The 19,804-nt window shown below is 41.7% G+C and overlaps 1 protein-coding gene across 1 annotated transcript in view; it reads left to right on the top strand.

The window, feature by feature from the left end:
• The window catches only part of AFF3 (ALF transcription elongation factor 3), a 260,314-nt gene that overhangs the window by 131,094 nt on the left and 109,416 nt on the right, over positions 1-19,804 (top strand). The gene's annotated exons all lie outside the window — the stretch shown is intronic.

Genomic DNA, 19,804 nt, shown 5'->3' with positions numbered 1-19,804 from the left:
TTTAATATTTGTGGGCAGAAATCATGGGTGCAATGTCATTTGCCTACTGCTTGATTACACTAATAGTTTGAAATTTTCTCTCTCTTTCAAATATTACTGTAAAATATGCTTTTAGTGACAAATTATTTGATAATTATGAAGTCAGCTTTAATATCCCTTGATTCCTAAGGAAGCTCCATAACAAAGAGAATATATACTTTTTTAAACATGCATGATACCACTTCTTAAAAAATTGAAAGGTTTTCTGTGTAAAGCAGGAGTTTGGCTTGCTGGCTAAAAGATACCATGCCACACATTGTCTTTGATGTACAGATGTAATTTGAGACTGGAGTCTGGAGCTTCACCTTTGAATGACTAAAATCCAATTACAGCTATCTATGGTCTCCTGCAATTTTTTGATGTTTCTGAATTAACAAAAGCACTAGAGGAATATATTATAAAAAACATTAGTTATATATCAGTTTTCCAGTTTCCTAAACATACTAAAAACTCAGAATGTTTTGACTGCTACAAAAACCTGTCTAAACCATCAGCCACTCAACTTTGGAGATGGAGTGAGAGAATGGAAGGAAATTGGGCTAGATAAGTAAACTAGATAAGAAACCCACATGGTCAGAGTTAGTTCTGCACGATCACTCAGCCTGTTTGCCTATCTGACAGGGTGTTTTTCAATGTAACAGTGCAGACCTGTGAATCCGAGAGTGCATCTTTTCTGTAATTTATACCCTCTGGTTCCTGCTGTTTAAATTCAGAGTGCTGTGTCCTGTAAATCTTTTGCAAGATGCCACCATTTGTTACATGGCCAGGAACAGTCACTGAGGAAGGTGCAATAACAGTGATTTATTGTTGAGTGTTCTTGATAACAGCTATAAAAATATATTTAAATATCCCCTAGAAACAAATATAGAAAGCCATTTGACATAGCTTTCTAAATATTTTGTCAAGAAGATTTTATTATTGGAATATGATGGATGAATGACTTTTCACATATTAGATGACTTAAATACTAGCAATTTCTTTGTTTTGCTATATGCAAGCAGTGCATTAATTGATATTGTGCATTGAAGATATTTCAAATAATTATTTTATTTAAAAATCACATTGCCCTAAACACTTAAATAAGATGATTTTCATGCCGCCTGGAGGTATTACAGAGTATTGAACAGACGGTTTTGGTATGCTTTGCAAAAATCATACCTTTTTATCTCTAGTTGTTAACAGGAATTTAGACAATCCAAATACAATATTTGATCAGCTTTACGTACTGACGTTCCTGCTGATGTTCAGAATGCACATGTTCTGCAGGCTGCGGGATTCCACACATAATAGAAACTTTCTAAGGCAATATAAGCAATACTGTTGATGGTTTGGTAAATGTTCTGTATATGTTTGCTAGGCAAGTGTGTGTTTGTTTTTTTCTGTGTCAGGGATCTTCAACACTACGTAGCCCAGTACAGATAAGGATCCCCGACAGATTCAGCAGTTAGATGAAAAGAGTAGACTCCATTGTGTTATAAATGAGAAGATACTGTTTTGCTGATGTTACAAATGAGATGATAGTGATACTGAGACCTTTGTAGGTTTACTTTTCTTTGAACACAAAATAATTAGAGCTTGCACAAATTGGTGACCCAACATACTGAACTCTGTCCACCAGCCATGTATGGTAGTATATCAGAAGAATGATGAACTTCCTGTTTTTGCTTCTTGGACTGAAAAAATGAAAGCAGTCAGGCACCTGTCAGGCTGCTATATATGGGTGGATTTCCTTGGTGGATTACAGAGTGAACAGATCTGCACGTTCTGTAGGGGCTTCCACTGTCATGGTGTGGATATGTTTAATTTATAAAGATTGTAAGCCACTAGGAAGTTTTCCTACATAATGCAAAATTGAGGCTGTGCTATTGCAGCAACGTATTTTTACACTTCTCTCTTTTGCTTCATTTGGGCTTATGCAAAAGAACTTCCCATTGGACTGTGCCCAAATAAATTAGAAGATGAGAGAGGATAATGGAGTACAGTCAGAAAACACAGGCACAAAACTAGTCCAAAGCAGACGACTTCAAGATCTAAGGTTCAGCAAATTCTGAAGCCACCCCCAGCAGCTTCTACTAAATTGTTGGGCTTTTTTCTTCAGTTTCATGGCAAATAACCCAATCCTGAGCTGCCCAGGGCGCGGGGCTGCAGCAGTGCAGAAAATGGCTGCCGCCGCATCCTACACACGCCAGGCAGCTGCCGCCAGCTCATCAGGAGAACAGGACTTTCATCACCTTCCCCCGGGTAAAGCGAGTAGCCCCGCAATGGGGCTACTTGATCCTCAGCCAACCAAAAGGTTGGGCAGTGAGCCTGACACAGAGGCACTGGATCCCACCTCTCACCCTCCTTGCTCCCTGCCCGCTCCCCCCAATGCCTCCTCCCCACCCTCTCTCCACCCCACCCTCCCTGGAACCCCTCTCCCCACCCTCCACCCACCTCCCCCTCCTTGAAACGCCTCCAACCTGCCTCCCTCCAAGCCCCCACTTACCTCACCACTGCTCAGTGGTCTGCACAACTGCTGAGTGGTAGAGCTCCAGTGGCTGCCTGGCGCTAGCCTAGTGCCAGCCAGCCAGCCGGCCAGCCAACCAGCCAGCACTGGGCTACCACCCGGCAGTAGGGCTCTCAAACATGCTTTATGGCACATTTGCAACACTGCACGCTGGCGGTAAGCTGGTGCTTACTGTTCAGGATTGGGCAGAAAGTAACCAACTTGAATTTCACATACTAATCCACGAGTCCCTACTTGCTGGATCTCTGAAGGGAAAGTGATTGCTGCACGCAATTCATGAAAATGTTGCATAATATAGCATCATCCCCGTGCCCCCAAGGCATAAGGGAGTATAAATGCTGTTAAATGACGAGAAAAGAGGCAGGAAGATATCTGGTGCTGGTATGGGAACCAGAGAATCTTTATATTCATAGCCCTTCTGAGAAGGAACCTAAGCAATGTGGCTCTAAGGTTTCTGAGCTAAAATATGGTAAGATAAACAGTTTAAAGATGTCACTATTAAAGCTAATTTCTAAGCAGCATGTTGAGGGTTTACAGATGTCAAATGGGAGACAGTGAAATTTCTGAAAGTGAATGATCTAATGACATTTTCTTTCATGTCTTTTTTTTTTAAGTAAAATGTACACATGAATAATTGCCTGAAGTCATACTGACCTTGACAAAAATCCAGTTAATTTTGTTTCTCCATATCTGAAACTATATACATACAAACTGAACAGTCATAGGTACAATGGTACTTAATTCATCCTTTCATTGAATTTACTGCTTTCATCAAACATCACTCTCACAGACAGTTTTATTGCTTTCCTGAATCAGGCAGAGCCATTCATGAGTGGAACATTTATACTTGAGTCTTTCTAAAAGAAAGAAAGAAAAAAAAACCAACTCTCTCCCATCTCAGTTACTCTTTTCTTTAAAGACCACACACACACACACACACACTCTTGTACATACACCATCCAGAACCTGCAATGTTATAGCCCTAGACTGTGTTTATCTCACAAACGCTTAGGGAAGGTATATTCTAGGGGAGGTAACAAATATACTTCCTTCTTCTGCAAAGATGATTCTACAAGTCCTCCAATTTACTCCTAGGCAAATGGCTCATATGGTCTCTATTCTATGCCCCCATGCTTATATAATATGCCCAGTGTTGTGAAATTATAATTTCATGACAGGTTGTTCATCATCGCTCTGTGACATTGCAGCCAGAACATGCCACGTGAAAGTTAGTAGCTGTACTTTGAAAACAGAGTGGTTTGATGAGGCATGAGCTTCCATATGCAACAGCCACATTCATCGGATATTGGAATTGAACTTTAAAAAGAAGGGAACAGATTTTTTATTAGTTTGCTTTGCTAATGCTGTAGTCTGTTACCTTAACAAACCATTGTGTTTGTAAACTATCACAATCTGCTTTTTAAACTTAAATCTTCAAAAGCAGTTTGGCATTTGACATAGGAGTGAGGGTGCGGGATAAAAGCTCACGCACTTGCTTTCACTTCCCTGAAGGGAGTCACTGAATTGCAAACTGAGCCTGTACCAGATTACGTATGGAAAAAGTGGTTTTAAAAAGTGGGAAGAAAGAGGCAGTACTTTCAAGATGCCACTCTTGCCTTAGATACAAGATACTGTGGGTGGCTTCAGGCACTACGAACATATGCTGACAGCAGAAGCAAGACTGAATCTAGTGTTATTTTCTAATGTAATACCTGAAACAAAGATTCACATATTTTTCCTGCAGTAAAATCTGTGAGTTACCGATACATGTGTAGCTAACATATCTGTCCAGGAAGGGATGAGTGGGTGCATTTTTAGACATGGCACAGGACTTAGTAGTCATTTGCAAGCACTCTGTCAATGCATATTTTTACATCTAAAATTGTGCAGTAATTGTTTGGGGAACCTGTAAATGAATACTAGCCCAATCCTAACAACCTCACCCCAAAGGAGTTTTGATTACTGGAACCCCAGCAACTGCTATGGATCAATTTGGACCGGCACCAGTGACATTGCTGGTGCAAGTCTGATTTGCTTGCAAGTGGATCAGCCCTGGGAAGGGGGATAGGATACAGTGCACACTGGCACTGCCGATCTCACACCTCTCCCAAGCCAAATCCACTCATTCCTTAACCCATCTCCTCCCTATTCCACCCCCTTCCTTCCCTCCCCTGTGCTGGACTTATGTGGTCTGGCGGGCATTCCTGGGTATGCTGGTGTCAGCAGCAATGCTCCAGCTTTCCCACCAGAGTGCCAGCTAGGAATACTGTTGCAAAACGCTTTATGGTGCTTTTTTAACAGTGGAAAGCATGTTCTGCAAGCGCATCCTTTGCATAGGATTGGGTCATAAGTTTGGTTTGTGCCATGTCCTACAAAATAGCTGTGATTTATTCATAGGAGGCAGATACTATTTTCTGTGTATAAGATAAAAAAAACTTTTATGGATTGCAACAACAAAAGGCATCTAATTGTATTTTCTTTTCTAAAATCCCCAGGCTCTGGGGTTTTGTTTTCTGAAAAGCAGCTTTATGCTGCATCAGATATTTCTTGTGTCTGCCTACAGGATTTTTTTTCCCCAGAGAGCCTACTAAAAATGTTTCCATTTTTATAATGAATGAAGTTAGTGTTCTTAGAGTGATGGAGGTCTTGGAAATTGTGTTGACTAAAGTCTGGTATTTATCCTTGAACCAAATAGCTAGCACAAAATGTACTACCTTCATTGTACTGTTTCCACCTGTTTATTTTGACCATGACTGAAGAAAAGCTAACAATTTAACAGCATAAAAATATTATTGTGCTTGCTTTGTGTTGATCAAGAATGGCTAAAATTTTAAGGCATCATTACATATTTCAGTATTCTTATTAGATTCTAACCATCATCCAAACATTTAACTTAGAAAATAAGGAGCTATGGCGACTTTTTCCTCAGAGTATACTTGCACCCACTGTGCAAACATAACTTTTTAAAACTTAAAAGTACTCTTGAGATGCTAGCCTGGTTCACAATGGAAGTTGACCTGAACTTCAACAAGGAATTTTTGGTTTGTTTTGTAATATGGCAAATCGTCAATGAATCAGTGAAATTATCAGTTTGCAGATTAGATAACTGGAAAGGGCTTTACTTGGGTCAACTCCGCAATATAGTTCCTTGTAGCTTGGTTTTATAACTGGGTTTGTTCTTGGATGTTTTACAAGCTAGATGACTATGAAATTCTACAAATGGAAAATTTAGAAGGCTACAGAAAGATAAGATGATGTAAGTGTTATCTAGAATTTTTAGAAGGCTAGAGAATGATAAGATGGTATAAGTTTACTGCCTTTACTTTTCTCTTTTGATGACTGTTTTCTAGAGGATGTAGTCTTAATCAAAACCTCACACACTTAAAATATGTAAAGAAACAATAACCTGTTTCCAAGATGAAAAAGTTACAGGAAGTAAATGGTTTTCTTTCCAATTATAAAGTTCTACTATATCCATTAGAGAATAAGGTAAATGGTTATGGTTTTGGAAGCAATTCTTTTATCTCTGAATTGATGATGGCAATTGAGAAATTTGAGTTTCAACAAAGAAAAAGGATGCTATATCAGTAATTAAAGTGATGGGTAGCAGGATAGTCTTAACTCCCATTTTGTAAGTTGCAAACATTTTGATGTCTTATGGCCTAATCCTATCCAACAACAGGATGCTGCTGGCATAAAATCTGCTGCAGTCTACATGCCATCCCAGGAAAGAGGCCAGACAAGAGGGATGGGAAGGGGAAGTGCCCCTACACCACAGTGTGGTGTCTTTTCCATTGGCTGTTGCTGGTGTCTCTTCTTCTTCCTTTTTTTTTTTTTTAAGAGTGTGAGCCCTCTGGAGACAGGCACCATTTATTGAATTATTTTACTATGTAAACCACTTTGCAAACTACTCCTGTTGAAAAGCAATATATAAGTATTCTTGATAATCCATCCCATGCATAATTTTACGACAGGCAGTCCAATCCACTGCAACTCCCCTTGTGAAGCCCACAGTGTCCGTTGAAACCTGTGGGGCAATTTTGGCCTTCAGAGGCCTCCTCAAGGCAAGGGAACCTTTGGATTGGGCCTGGGATATGAGCAAGTTCAGCTACAGCAGTGCCTGCCAAATCCTGACCATCTTCCTCGGCCTTCATGGGTCAGCGTGAAGTGAAATCACTGTTGCAGGTCCCGACTTGATTCACCAGGCCTGCAGGGGCTTATCCCAGGGCAAGGGAACAAATGCCACCCCTTGCCCTGGGGTAAGCTCCTGCAGCAGCTATGGGTCAAGTTGGACCTGTGCCAGCTCAATTACTGGCTCAACTCTGTGCTAACATAGGGAAGGCAGATCAGGCTCGAAAAGGGGTTTGGGATGTGGTATGCCTCACTGCCCCCATCCTGTCCCCTCCTGTGCCTGATCCACCCTCCTTCCTCATCACTGCCCTATTCCACACACTCGCTCTCCCATACTACATAACCTCTGCCCTCCTCCCACTCCATTCCACCCTCTGCATGGGCTTACCTGCTCCTGTGGGTCTCTGTTGATCTTCCAGCGTGCTCACGAAGGCTCTGCCCTTCCTGCTGGCACTCCAGCAGCACACAATGCTGGCGTGTGCTGTACAGCTGCTTTGCAGCAGCCACACTGGCGGATTGCATGTTCCACTGATGAGGCAACCCATTAGGATTAGGTTGCCCAGAGTGGAACTGTGTCAAATACCTTCTTTGATTTCCTTACAATATACAACTGGCAGTTGTTGTTGGCAACCTTCAGTCTCGAGAGACTATGGTATCGCGCTCTGAAAGGTGGTTCTGGCACAGCATCTAGTGTGGCTGAAAAGGCCAATCCGGGAGTGACAATCCCTTCCACAATGGGAGCAAGTGCAGTCTGTCCCTGGTCTGTCTCCCTGGCTATGGGCCTTTCTTCTTTGCCTCTTTGCCTCAGTCTGTTGGCCAAGTGTCTCTTCAAATGCGGGCTGCTCAGAGGCCAGGGTTTCCCACCTTTTGAGGCCCACTCCTAAGGCCTTCAGATCCCTCTTGCAGATGTCCTTGTATCGCAGCTGTGGTCTACCTGTAGGGCGCTTTCCTTGCACGAGCTCTCCATAGAGGAGATCATTTGGGATCCGCCCATCATCCATTCTCATGACATGACCGAGCCAACGCAGGCGTCTCTGTTTCGACGATGTCCATCTGCAGTCTGCTCAGCTCCATGTCGATGACAGCTGTTTTGCGTGCGTCGTCTATTTCTTGCAGGTTATCAGAGAAGCCAGGTGTCATTGTCCTTACGTTCCAGGGGCCCAGCTTTAGGGCAGAAGTTTTCTGTTTTCTGTTGCATGGTGCAGGGTTGTCGATCCGCTTGTCGGTTTTCACCTTAAACCCCACGCACCCCGTGAGGTTAACGGACTGTGGTGAGGCAACACCTTACTTGCTGGGGACTGCCCAGCTTAAGGTGGGCGGTAGCTGCCCAGTGAGATGCAATGATCTCTCCCACCGTCGAAGGCAGCCCCTGGCGTCATGCTCTACGCCAATCGAGCGAAGACTTATAAACGGAAAACTGCTGCTTCCCGTGTTGTGCCGACGCTGTATGACGAAGTTGGAGTGTCCTCTCCAGTGCGTGAAGCCTGGGTAAAGAAGGTATGGAGGATAGGCTGTTACCCATGCAGCAGATCCTCCCTCTCCACGTCGCTGGAATGGTCCAATGGAAAGGCAGAAGATTTGGGACAATTATCACATAATTGCAATAATTACTAAAACAGCCGAGTTTTATAAAGCCATTTTCATTAAATTCTCCTCTCCATTTTTTTCTAAACTGATTTCAAGTGAAGTTAAAATTCAATTCATTATTAAAACTAAGAAAAGACTTTTTCTGAATGTGAAGCTGCCTCATACACTTTTCCCCCCTTTTATGTCTCCATCCTCAGCTACTGTTGGCTAAGAAATTCTGTAATCTGACTCCACAGTGAATTCAAAGTTTAGAAAAAGATGGAAATGTGTGCGACAGAAGGCAAAAGAACAAGAGAATGAATTCTGGCATATATCCAATTAAAATAACTAGCACTTTGCAGGCAAAAGAGAAAAAAATTTTAGGACTGAGGTCATAATATGGAAAAAGTCTGTTTCACAGACTCTTTAGGTTGAATGTGTGCCAAGAATTTTTGGTGGTGTGTGCATTTAATGCAGATCTTATTAGCATTTGAACATTGACGCTCCTCTAGGCATGAAAGATTTTAGAATATAATCTTTTGTTTTCTTCTTTTAGTTTTAAAGATTTTTCAGTGATGGCTTCTCTAACTTTTGAATTACTACCTGGAAGACATATCATGGACATCTGCATTTTTATTGTACAAAATGTATGTTTAATAAGGTTGTCATCTTTTATTGTAGTCTAATTTTAAATTTCTGAAGAATAGGAAAATTGAAATGGAAACGTTTACCAATACATAATCATGTCATTCAGTTATTAGTTAACAGTTGTTAAACTTAGAAGTTTTTTACTTAATACATATTAAGACTACTTTTTCATGCTTCACAAGACAAGCTACTACAAGGATGCCTCATTCTCTGATCCTGGATTTGACTGTTTATTTTTAAATGTGGCAAAATATAAGTACTTGGACCTGTTAGGATGCTATTGCAAGCAAGTATATTAGCTTTTGAGTTGATAAGTCACAACTGGAGTCTCCCTCCTTCAGGGTAAGAATCTTTTCAAAGTATTACATCTTCACTGTTTTAAAAGTGTAGATCTTGTGTTATACATAAACTTTGGCATTAAGTGGGGGTGTTTTTAATGCATGCATCTCAATGCATACTATGATTTAGTATGCTAACATCTTCCATTGGAAATAATGGGGCTTAATAAAGCTTAACCTTAGCAAGATCATGTCCACAATTTGACTTTGAATGCAAACATTTTCTCTAGAATGTGCAAATTGAAACATCAGATCTCTCAGAGTTCAGGTTAATCACACCAGGTATTCAGATGAAAATATGAATTGTATTGTTCAAAGAAGATGTTTAAGAGCTTACTGTTACAAAACAAGCAAACCCTGTGTGTGTAGGAACACTAAAAATAAAAGTAAATCCTTTCATAAACAGGCAGTGGTTGACAATTCACTAATTTTCTCTGGTAAAACAATAATATTACCCAATGACTTATCCAGATGTTTTTGTATTTTTATTTTAAACAAATAGCCAGCAGTTTTTCTTTAGAATTCAGCTGCATTGATTTATATTCCATTCAAGATGGGAAATGGATTGGGGAGGCACAATGTAATAGGATCACATCCAAATACTCATGAAGTGATTGATGAAATTTCTGTCGTTGTCTTTCTTTTAGCCAGGATTAATTACAACATGAATTAAAATGCATATGCACTAACTATGGCTTCTGAAGTCAATTTTTCAGAATAATTTAATTTTTCACTGTAGCAAGACTTTGTAGAAATTTACATATGGAATTATAAAACAGCATATCTTGGATCCCCTTCTGTCGTCAAGTATAGTATGCATACATACATAAGACTTTTATTGGCATAGATAAAGGAGATACACAACAACAAACGAACAGAACAAACAGAAAACAATAAAATAAACCAATCAGAATCATCCATTACCCCTCCCCCCATTCACCATAATGTAACAAAAGACCCAGAATTCCATCCTGCCAGTATCCCAGAAACAAAGTTAGCAACCTTGTCAAAAGAGTCAGTTTCCAATATGGAAAGAAGAGATTGTAACTTAATCAAATCCTCCCAACCCTGCATTTTATTCAGCAGTGGAGCCAGATGGTTCTTTCAAAGGATGTCATGAAGTGGGCAGTAAAAAAATATGTTGTAATGTCTCCACACAGTTCCTGTCACAGGCAGTGGCGTCACTAGGGTTCACGTCACCCGGTGCGGGATGCCAGCGTGTCACCCCCATGCAGTGGGCGGAGCAATACCCCAGGTGGTGGGCGTGGTGATGTACCATCACTCCGCTCCCACTGGTTTTTTGGCTGTACCTTTTTGATAGAACAAAGCTAGAACACATTCTGCATGAAATTACACATTGGTTGATATATAACATGGTGGTATTATTCCTCCAAACTGATTTTAGTGATTTTGGTCACTAGTGGTGTCACACACACACCCCCCAGGGTGTCAACTTACTAACACCTTAATGCAGCAGTTCTCAAACTGTTAGCACTGGGACCCACTTTTTAGAATGATAATCTGTCCAAGACCCACCAGAAGTGATGTCATGGTGGAAGTGACATCATCAGGCAAATTAAAATAAATAAGTATAAATAATTAAAGTAAAACAAATATAAGCAGAAGCCAGCCCTGTTCCACCAAGTGAATTTCCTCTGTAGCCTGCCTGCAGTAACACCCCCCCCCTCCAAAATCAGTAAGGTTTTCAGCCCTACCCAGTGCCCAGTTCAATTTAAGAACTTATGTTTAAATCAGATCACTGTCAGGATCCACCTGGCTTTGCAAGTCTCAAAAAAGTTCACCTTATCAGCTGAAGCATCAATTTTGATCTTTTTTAGTGGGGGGGGGGGAGGCTGCCTTCTGGAGCATTTTTTTAGCTCCAGCTCCATCAGATCAGGCCCATTCTTGTGGCTTCACATTCCCCTTTGCCTGGCCTGACCACCAGTCAAGGCACGTTTGCTTACTCATGAGTAAATGCAACCGTGAGGCTTAGTTTCTCTTTCCATAGGGCTCAATACATTCTTCTGCTTGGAGGGAGGGACTTCCTTCTCAGATGTTTTTGGGGGCTGCATTCATTGGATCAGGACCATTCTGGTGTTGTTGGATTCTTCTCAGCCTACTCTTTTCAATGGACTAAGGCAAGGTCACCTACTCATGAGTAAACGCGCGATATGACTCAGTTTCACTTTCCATAGGGCTCACTGCATTTTTTGTTCTCTGGTTTTTTGGCTTTTTTTTGCAAAAACTCTGGTTTTTTGCATTGCATTCAGCTGGACATTCTACATCCAACAGTATATAACATGATGGTATTACTCCTAACCACCGCGATTTTAGTGTGTCACACCCCCCCAGTGCGCGTCACCTGGTGCGGCCCGCACCGTCCCGCCCTAGCGACGTCACTGGTCACAGGTACATCTTCTTACTGAGTAGGGAGTGCCACTAAACCTGCCCGCTAGCAGAGCTGATGGAAATGTGTTACATCTTGCAAGGGAGAATACTCTGCGAGCCAGCGGGCACTGCAGATGATACAAGAAAGAAGCCAGTTTCCCAAAACTGACTGGGATGCAAAGATAGAGAGGGGAGCATATGGTGTTCTGTGCAGAATAGCTCTTGACACTCAATATCAAGTAATCTTTCCTTGATAATCCTGTAAGCTTTGTTTAAACCAATCATACCCAGGCTTGCTGTGTCTAGTCCTATTGATTTGAGCTTGGTGAGTATATCTGCAACCTCCATAGGCAGTACTGGATCAGTCAGAAGCTGGTACATCAGCCCATATGGGGAAGTATAGTATGTTTCATAGAGTGTCAGCTTTGGACACAGGAGACCCAGATCTAAACTTGCGCAGTATTTAGTGAATGCTAATAAGATATAATGACTGCTGAAGCCATGCCTTGCACAGCTGTGTTAAGCCTAAGAATTATCTTTGGAAAATAAAAATAAAGAGCCATTGTCTCTGAACATTGATGAACTAGAGCAGGGATGTCAAACTTATTTCATACATAAGGTCGATATTAGTATTCATGGTTCCTGCTGAGGGTCGGAAGTGACCTCATTAAGCAGGAAGTGACATCATTAAGCAGATGATGGCCAGAAGTAAGCACTTTGTTCTGACTCATTGACTTCTGTCATTTGCAAACTCATTAGTTGCAAATGACAGAAGAGAAACTGTGCAGATCTTGTTTATAATTTCAATATATGAGAGAGCTCAGTTATCACACTGGGAATGCCCAATTTTATAATGGGGGACTGAGAAATTGCTTACAGGGGCCGGATTCGACCCTTAGGCCTTATGTTTGACACCCCTGAACTAGAGAGTGGGATGTTCTTCTTCATTCTCGTAGCACACATTGAATGCTGCATCATAGGAACTTCCCCATTTATTGCAAATGTTTAGTTCAGTTCAGTTTTATTACGGTCACCAACCAGCATTAAAATAACAATACATTCATAGTATACAACTGAACATACATACGACCCATCACAGCATCCTAACATAGGCTCTTGACAACATAAAATACTAACAATTAATAGATCGAAGTCTAGATAAGTCTAAGTTGGTCTAGTTATTGTGGATTGAACGGAGTACAGTAAGGTACTTCTGAAAGTCTTCTAGTCCATATTGAATTAAAAACTTATTCAGAATATAAATACTCCTCTATGAGCAACCTGGAAGGCCACAATCCACTCTCTTCCTCCTGATGCTAACTGCAACAGCTAAAAATTTAGCCACCCTCCGCATTACCTCTGGATTTGCATCTGATAGAAGAGAATGACTATATGACTGATAGAAGAGAATGACTATAATGGGCATTTGGTGAGCTCTTCTAACAGTGGGGAGATAAGGGATAACTGTATATCCTGATAAAAATGCAGTCCAGCAAAACCTGACTGGTGGTTTCTGTTTGGTTTGCCCCACAAGGACACAGTCGCTCCAAAAATGGGACCTTCCGAAAGCATCCTTCCACTACAGCTGAGGGCAAGCTATCACACTGCCCCAATGTAAGCGCCCTTCTGTGGCTTAGGATTTCTAACTGGAAAAGGTAGGGAGTTGGGGCAGTTATATTTCTGAGCTCCTTCTTGATACAAAACTTTCTGACATTATTAAGGTCTTCCTGGCACTCTATGTCAAAGATCCGCTGCTTAACCCTGACTCCTGCCTGAGCCAGTCCCATGTCAAAAAAAATGGCGTGGAAAATCCCAGAGAGGACAGTTTTCATTCCAGCCCTTTAATTCACCTGGATTTATACTCATCTTGGAGGATTAGGGGAGCAATCCCTAATGGGTATAGGTGTAGTCTTATCCAGACGTAAAAAAAGTGTTAGAGACAGTACTGGATACACTAAAGGCGGTCCTAATAAACTTAGACTGGACACACTCCATTATCGTGATGTTGGGAAAAGGTCCCAACTGCGCTCCATACAATAATTGGGCCATCACCTTTTGCAAACTCCACATAGACATTCTCTTGCATCAAGATGCAAACTAGAGTTCCACATGGATCTCTACCAAAAACTGGAGAATTCATTATACAGTGGGAAAAGTGAGAATGTTACTGTGCTAGTAATACTTGGGAACATGTTCACTTTTTACCTTGAAATCAATTATCACAGTACCTGAAAAGCAACTCCCCCTTTTTGTGATTGTCCACAGCCACTGTTTTCTCATGGTGTCATTTTCCCAATTGTTTTATTACAACTTTAGTGATCCTAGCCAATCGGTGATCACATACTGAATGTAGTGATATCATGAAATTGAGTAAGCTAACCAGTTCGGACTATCAGCTGATGTCATTAAGGTCAAATGACGCCCATTTAGAGAGTGGGCAATGCTTCCCAAATTGATCATATAAGAAATCCTATCCCGGGGGGTGATAGCAGCTGAGCAGACCTGCTTTCTCAAGCTCTTGAAAGGCACTCTGTTTTTTCCCAAAAAACTGCGGATCCAAGGAGACCCGGGGATGTTTGTCAGGAGAGACAAATTCCTCCATGTGATGGCACCATTCCCGAGGAGATAAGCCCCGCCAGGGGAGCTTTCCTAGGAGATTTTGCCGTCTTGGCAGTATTGGTGAAGAATTCATGTTGAATCAAGTTGAAGGTCCCAGCAAGGAAAGACTTTGAAAGACTTAAGTTTAAGTGTTATTCCATTTATGTGTGCCTGGTGTGGGTTGAGTAATTGATTGCCTGATTTGGGGGTTTTTTTGCCATGAGAAGAAGAGGAGGGGGGAGGTTCCCCCCCTCAGCTGTTTATCGGTGTGAGGAGAAATCGTAGAAGAGATTTACCAAGCTTGTTATGGTTATTTGAAAATATAATTACAGCTTTACAACTTTGAATTTCGGTGGATTACAAATTAACTGTCTTTAGATAAAGTTTGTGTATTGGAGCATCTATTGCCTTGGTTTGATACTATTGTTTGGGATTGCCTGAAAATGGCTGGATGTTTTGAGATTCTTGTGGACCGAGGAATGTGGTTGCCAAGGCTACAAGTATAAATAAGATAAGAGAACAGGAACAAAAACAGTGCACCAGTGACATCTAGTGGAATTAAAAAGATATTGCAAGAACTGGATTTGTGTTTATAAGTGGAGCAAGGAAGATAATACGCTGAGGACATCTAGTGGTCTTAAAGAGCACTGCAAGAAAAAATTGGCAGGTAAGAAAGTCCGAAGTTTGCCAGCATTGGAGATGGGATTTGGAAAATTAATACAAAAGGAAGCAAAAGGGAAACACTGGAAATAGGCTATGCAAGACAACATGGAAAAACTGTTGGTAATGGTGCAGCAACAAATAAATCAATCTGCACAGACCCAAGACAGCGTGGATGCTTTAACTAAACGATTAGATGAACTCAGTGGTCACTTGATAAATGTGAAAATTATATCAGAAGAAGACAAACAAGAGATTGAGAGATTGGTGTAGCATATGCACAAGCACTGGGCTTAGCTTTAGTATGTGGCAACAACCACAGGCACACCTGCTTGGCCAGAGCACACTCTATATGTTGAGTGTTTAAGCCCAGTGCTGTAAACAACAGGATGTTATAGAGAAGCAGTCATATCTGTGGAATGTGTTGCGGTTAGCTAGAGCCAGCTAGTTGTAGCTAGAAGCTTATCAGTTTTGCTTCATGTGTTTAAGAGTGAATAAAGGCTTGGAGGAAGCTAAGCAAAGCTCACTCCTTTCCAGCTTCCAGCTTCCTCCCTGCATCTACATTTGAATCCTTGTCTGCTGTCTCATTCAGGAGTTGGGGAGGTCAAGGAGTTGCACTGGCCTCCCCATGCCGGATCCAGGCCCAGTGGGGTCAGTTTGTGTTGGCTGAGCTTGGCCGACACAGGGCCGGGGGGGGGCATGGGGAGAGCAGGTGGGAGGCAGGGAGTAGGTGGGGAGGTGGCGTTTAAGGCAGGGGAGGGCGGGCGTTCCCAGGGTGGATGGTTGGGGAGCAGGAGACGGGACCAGGATCCGGCGGTTATTGGGACCAGTACGGTGTGACATGGAGTAAGGGGAAAGTTTTCCCCTTTCCTCGGATTGTGCCGCTTCTGGCCCCAAACTTGCACAGGATGCAGCGCAGGCCTGCTGGCCTACCTACTCCAGTGCAAATTAGGATTGTGCTGTTCATCCTATTGCTGTAATACAGTTCTTGGAAATGTTGATGGTGTTGGTTTGTGTAAACATCTAGACTTTGAGTTGCTAACCTGATATTGCTGGCCCTCTTGCAATTGAATAAGAACAATCTCAATCTGTACATATACGCGTTGTTGTCCTTTTCACCTCTCTTTTCTCTTTCCACACTATTTTTAATACAGTTTCCTGAAGCATAATTTTAACGATACTGAACCCCTACAGCGATAAGAAATGAAATAATTTATATAGTAATGATATTTCTGAGATTATTTTTTGTGGATAATAATTTTATTGCAATGGAAGCCTTTTACTGTTAGTAAAATTAGTTTTGTGATTGCAGTCTGTATGTGTGTGAAATTCCGTAGTTGTGAAGATTGCTCTCGTATAAAATGGAATCTATGACGTTTACAAAAATGTTACATCAACTTACAGAAGTGTGGTTTGTGTTTATAAAGAGCAGTGGCTATTTGTGTCCACACATACACTAAGATGAAGGCAATCAGTAGTAACAAAAGTGCTAGTTAGGAGTTGTCTTCTCAAGTAGTTGCAGATGGCTTTTTCACAGCATCGCTAATTGCTTTTGCAGAGGGACAAGCTGACACAGTAGTAAGCAAGGGAAAGTCTCCCAGAACTTAACCAGAAAATAAAATTTTCTGTATTTTCTTTTCCTCTGAGCCCATGGGATAAAGTAGGGTATGAATCACAGAAATAAGTCTCTGATGCCACAACTCAGGCAGTGTAGTCAGTGGTGCTGGCACATATGCTTTTCTTACCAGAGTTTGCATATTTATTTATTTCATATTTGCTCCTTGTTGCTGAGGCAACTATGCATGACTATTTCCCTTTCTCACAACAATTCTGGGGGGTAGGCTGGGCTGAATGAAGGTGACTTGCCCAGTATCATCAGTGCATTTCATGGCTGAGCAGGCATTTGGACCTGGACCTCTACCCAGTGGCATAGCTAATGATTGTGTAGCCTGGTGCCAAGCTCAAAATGTTGCCCCGGAAGTGATGTCATGCCCAGGTTTTTAAAACGTGAAAATCAAGGGGAAAGGGGGCAGAGACTCGTGACTCAACTCAAATCAAGCCACTCTGAATTTGCCCATCTTTGACTGATACCCTTTCATATGGGAGAGGTCAGCTTAACAGCAGACTAAAAAGCTACAGTTTTAAAATAATAATAATAATAATAATAATAATAATAATAATAATAATAATAATTAATGGTATTGCCTTTCTAGCTATTGGATTGCTCCTTTGGCTTTATTTAGGGTGGTTTATGTGGGCAGGCTTTCTTGAAAGCCCCTAGGGGTTTTTTACAATAGTTCTGTCTTTTCAGAACACACTACTTTCCAGGTGGATCTTTTTCTGTCTGGTCTTCATTCTTGCCATGTCGCCTTCTACACTGAGAAACAGCTGCAGCCAGCTTCTTGTCTCCCAGGCAAGAGCTCAGTTCAGCTCATCAGCTTCCAAGTCTCACCACACATGAAACTGGTGTTCTTGAACTGGCAGCCTTCAGATGTTGTCTTTGGACTTAACGAGGACTCTATTCTCTGTCTAAACCAAACCTTCTGCCCTAATATCTGATGAATTCACTAAAATTACTAATGAGTCAATCTTTTTGTCCCTGACTAAAATTGAAATGTTGGCAAGATTGAGAAAAATATAGACACAAAAGTTTGTAACATGCAGGTCATCTAAAGAACAATAGTTTTGAGACTATACTTCATTGCTATTGTACTGTTGTCAACTCTATAATATAGAGCAGTGTTTCTCAAACTGTGGGCAGGGAACCACTAGGTGGGTTGCGAGCCAATTTCAGGTGGGTCACATAGCACCTAGCTCAACCATTTAAAATGCAGAACTGCAAATACAGGGTGGGCTCCCAGCAGGAGAGAGACATAGTGCTTTGCCCTGAATAGGTGGGAAGATGGGACACTGGAAAGGGTGGAGGGCTGCATTCTCTTTGACTTCCAAGCTGGAAAATTTGGAATGTTTGGAATCTGAGCTATGCAAAATAATAGCATGAGCGCACTCTGAAATGGGACCTTTGGCTGATCATGGCTTAGGTTTAAAGTTTAAGCTGATGATGTCACTTCCAGTCATGGCATCACTTCTAGGTTAATGGCATCACTTCCAGTGGGTCCTGTCAAATTGTCATTCTAAAAAGTGGTTCTGGTGCTAAAAAGTTTGAGAACCATTGATAGAGTATTAGGTTATGGTTCACATAGATGCAATATGGTAGACTCATCTTGTTATTGATCTCTTAATCATGGTTTAAGGAACATGCACTATTCTTACATGCTCCTCTTCCTCCCCACTTCTTTGCAAATATGCACTCTCTTTTCTTTTTAGCATCTCAGTTACTATGGAAGTATTAACCAGTATGTTACTCTATTTCAGCACTAACCAAGGTTTGCTTGTAACCAGGTTAGTAGGTGGTTTGCGAACTACAAGTATAAGCTAATTATCGACAGATTTTTTTTTTCCACCTGCAGTTTTATCTCAACATGATGAGAAGGGCCCTTTAAATTAAAGGAAAATTGTCCTTTAACAATAGCCTCACTTACCATTGTAACAGTGGCAAATAATCAATCTTTCTCCCTCTCCAGGTACTTAGAACAGCTTCACTCTGAAGCAAATGACCCCTCCCTTCCCCTGGAGCATGTGCAAGAATGCAAAGGGAAGTGATTGATTATCACCTCCTCTTCGCATTCTTTCCCCAGGCACTAGGTGAAGGGAGGGGTTGCTGCCTCAGAGTGAAACTTTCTAAATGCCTGGAGAGAGATTGACTGATTGTCTGCCTGCTGCCTCTGTTGTGCATTACAGTGGTAAGCAAGGCTATTTTTAAATTGCTGAGCAAGGCACATTGTTTTTTAAATGGATTTCCTTTAACATGATTTTTGGCTTCTATGGGGTGGGGGTTCTGGGAACAGAACCCTTAGAGGTGACAAGGCTTAACCTGTATGATTAACACAAGAGAAACAAAGTATGAAATTTGCAAGGGAAAATACAAGGTGTATTATCCTCCTATTTTCTCAGCCATGGGTACAGGAATACAAAAGTTAATTAACAGGAAGCCTAAGCTCCTCCTCAGCTGCAATTTTCTTGTGTAAATCTCTAAGGGTCCAAACCTATCCTGGCCTTGTGCTGAACTTGCATTCCATCAGCACAAGGCCTGGACCTCTGGGGTGGTAGCCACTGCAACAACATGTCGGTGGGCCATCAGCGCAATTGACTTGATAATTCAGTGTGGTTTGTTTCATTGCATTCTGCATTAAATAACCTATCAAATGATAGATAATATGATGGTATTGTTCATAAACACCAAGGTTTCCACCATTTTGTTCACTAGTGTCAAACTCCCTTGATATCCCCTCAAGTCCTGGTACCTGGGGCAATGTACTCCATTAGCTATGCCCAGTGGTGGGATTCAAATAAATTAACAACAGGTTCTATGTCCTAATGAGCAACTCAGCTTCAATTGTCTGCTGCAAAGGAAGTTGAAAGACTACAGCTGCACTCCTATACTGTACAGTACACACTTTCCTGGGAGTAAGTCCCATTGAACATAATGGGACTTACTTCTGAGTAGACAGTCATAGGATTGCACTGTAACTTTAACCAAGTTGCTGTAACCCAATGTCTAAATCCAAATTGCAAGGCTGCAATTCTGTCCTCTATAGTCATACTTACAGGCCTCTGGCCACTAGTTTCCAAGGAGGATAAACATGCGGCTGACATGCACACTTCAAATGGACATTTTTTCTTGAATTCTCAAGGCAGTTGTATAATGAAATCAGGAAGGCACCAATAAGAGGAGGTGGGAACTGCCAGGGCTCCAGGTTACCAACCTCTGGAGACACCACAGCAGCATAGCACCTTCACATCTGCACAAACCAACTTGCTGCACTGGGCTTTGAGCTGGGCCACCTTCCTTCTCAGTGGGAACTTGGTG

This window comes from Tiliqua scincoides, chromosome 3 (genome assembly GCF_035046505.1).
Source record: "Tiliqua scincoides isolate rTilSci1 chromosome 3, rTilSci1.hap2, whole genome shotgun sequence".
In the NCBI taxonomy this organism is placed as follows: domain Eukaryota; kingdom Metazoa; phylum Chordata; class Lepidosauria; order Squamata; family Scincidae; genus Tiliqua; species Tiliqua scincoides.
This window is presented reverse-complemented; position numbering and strand designations above follow the sequence as displayed.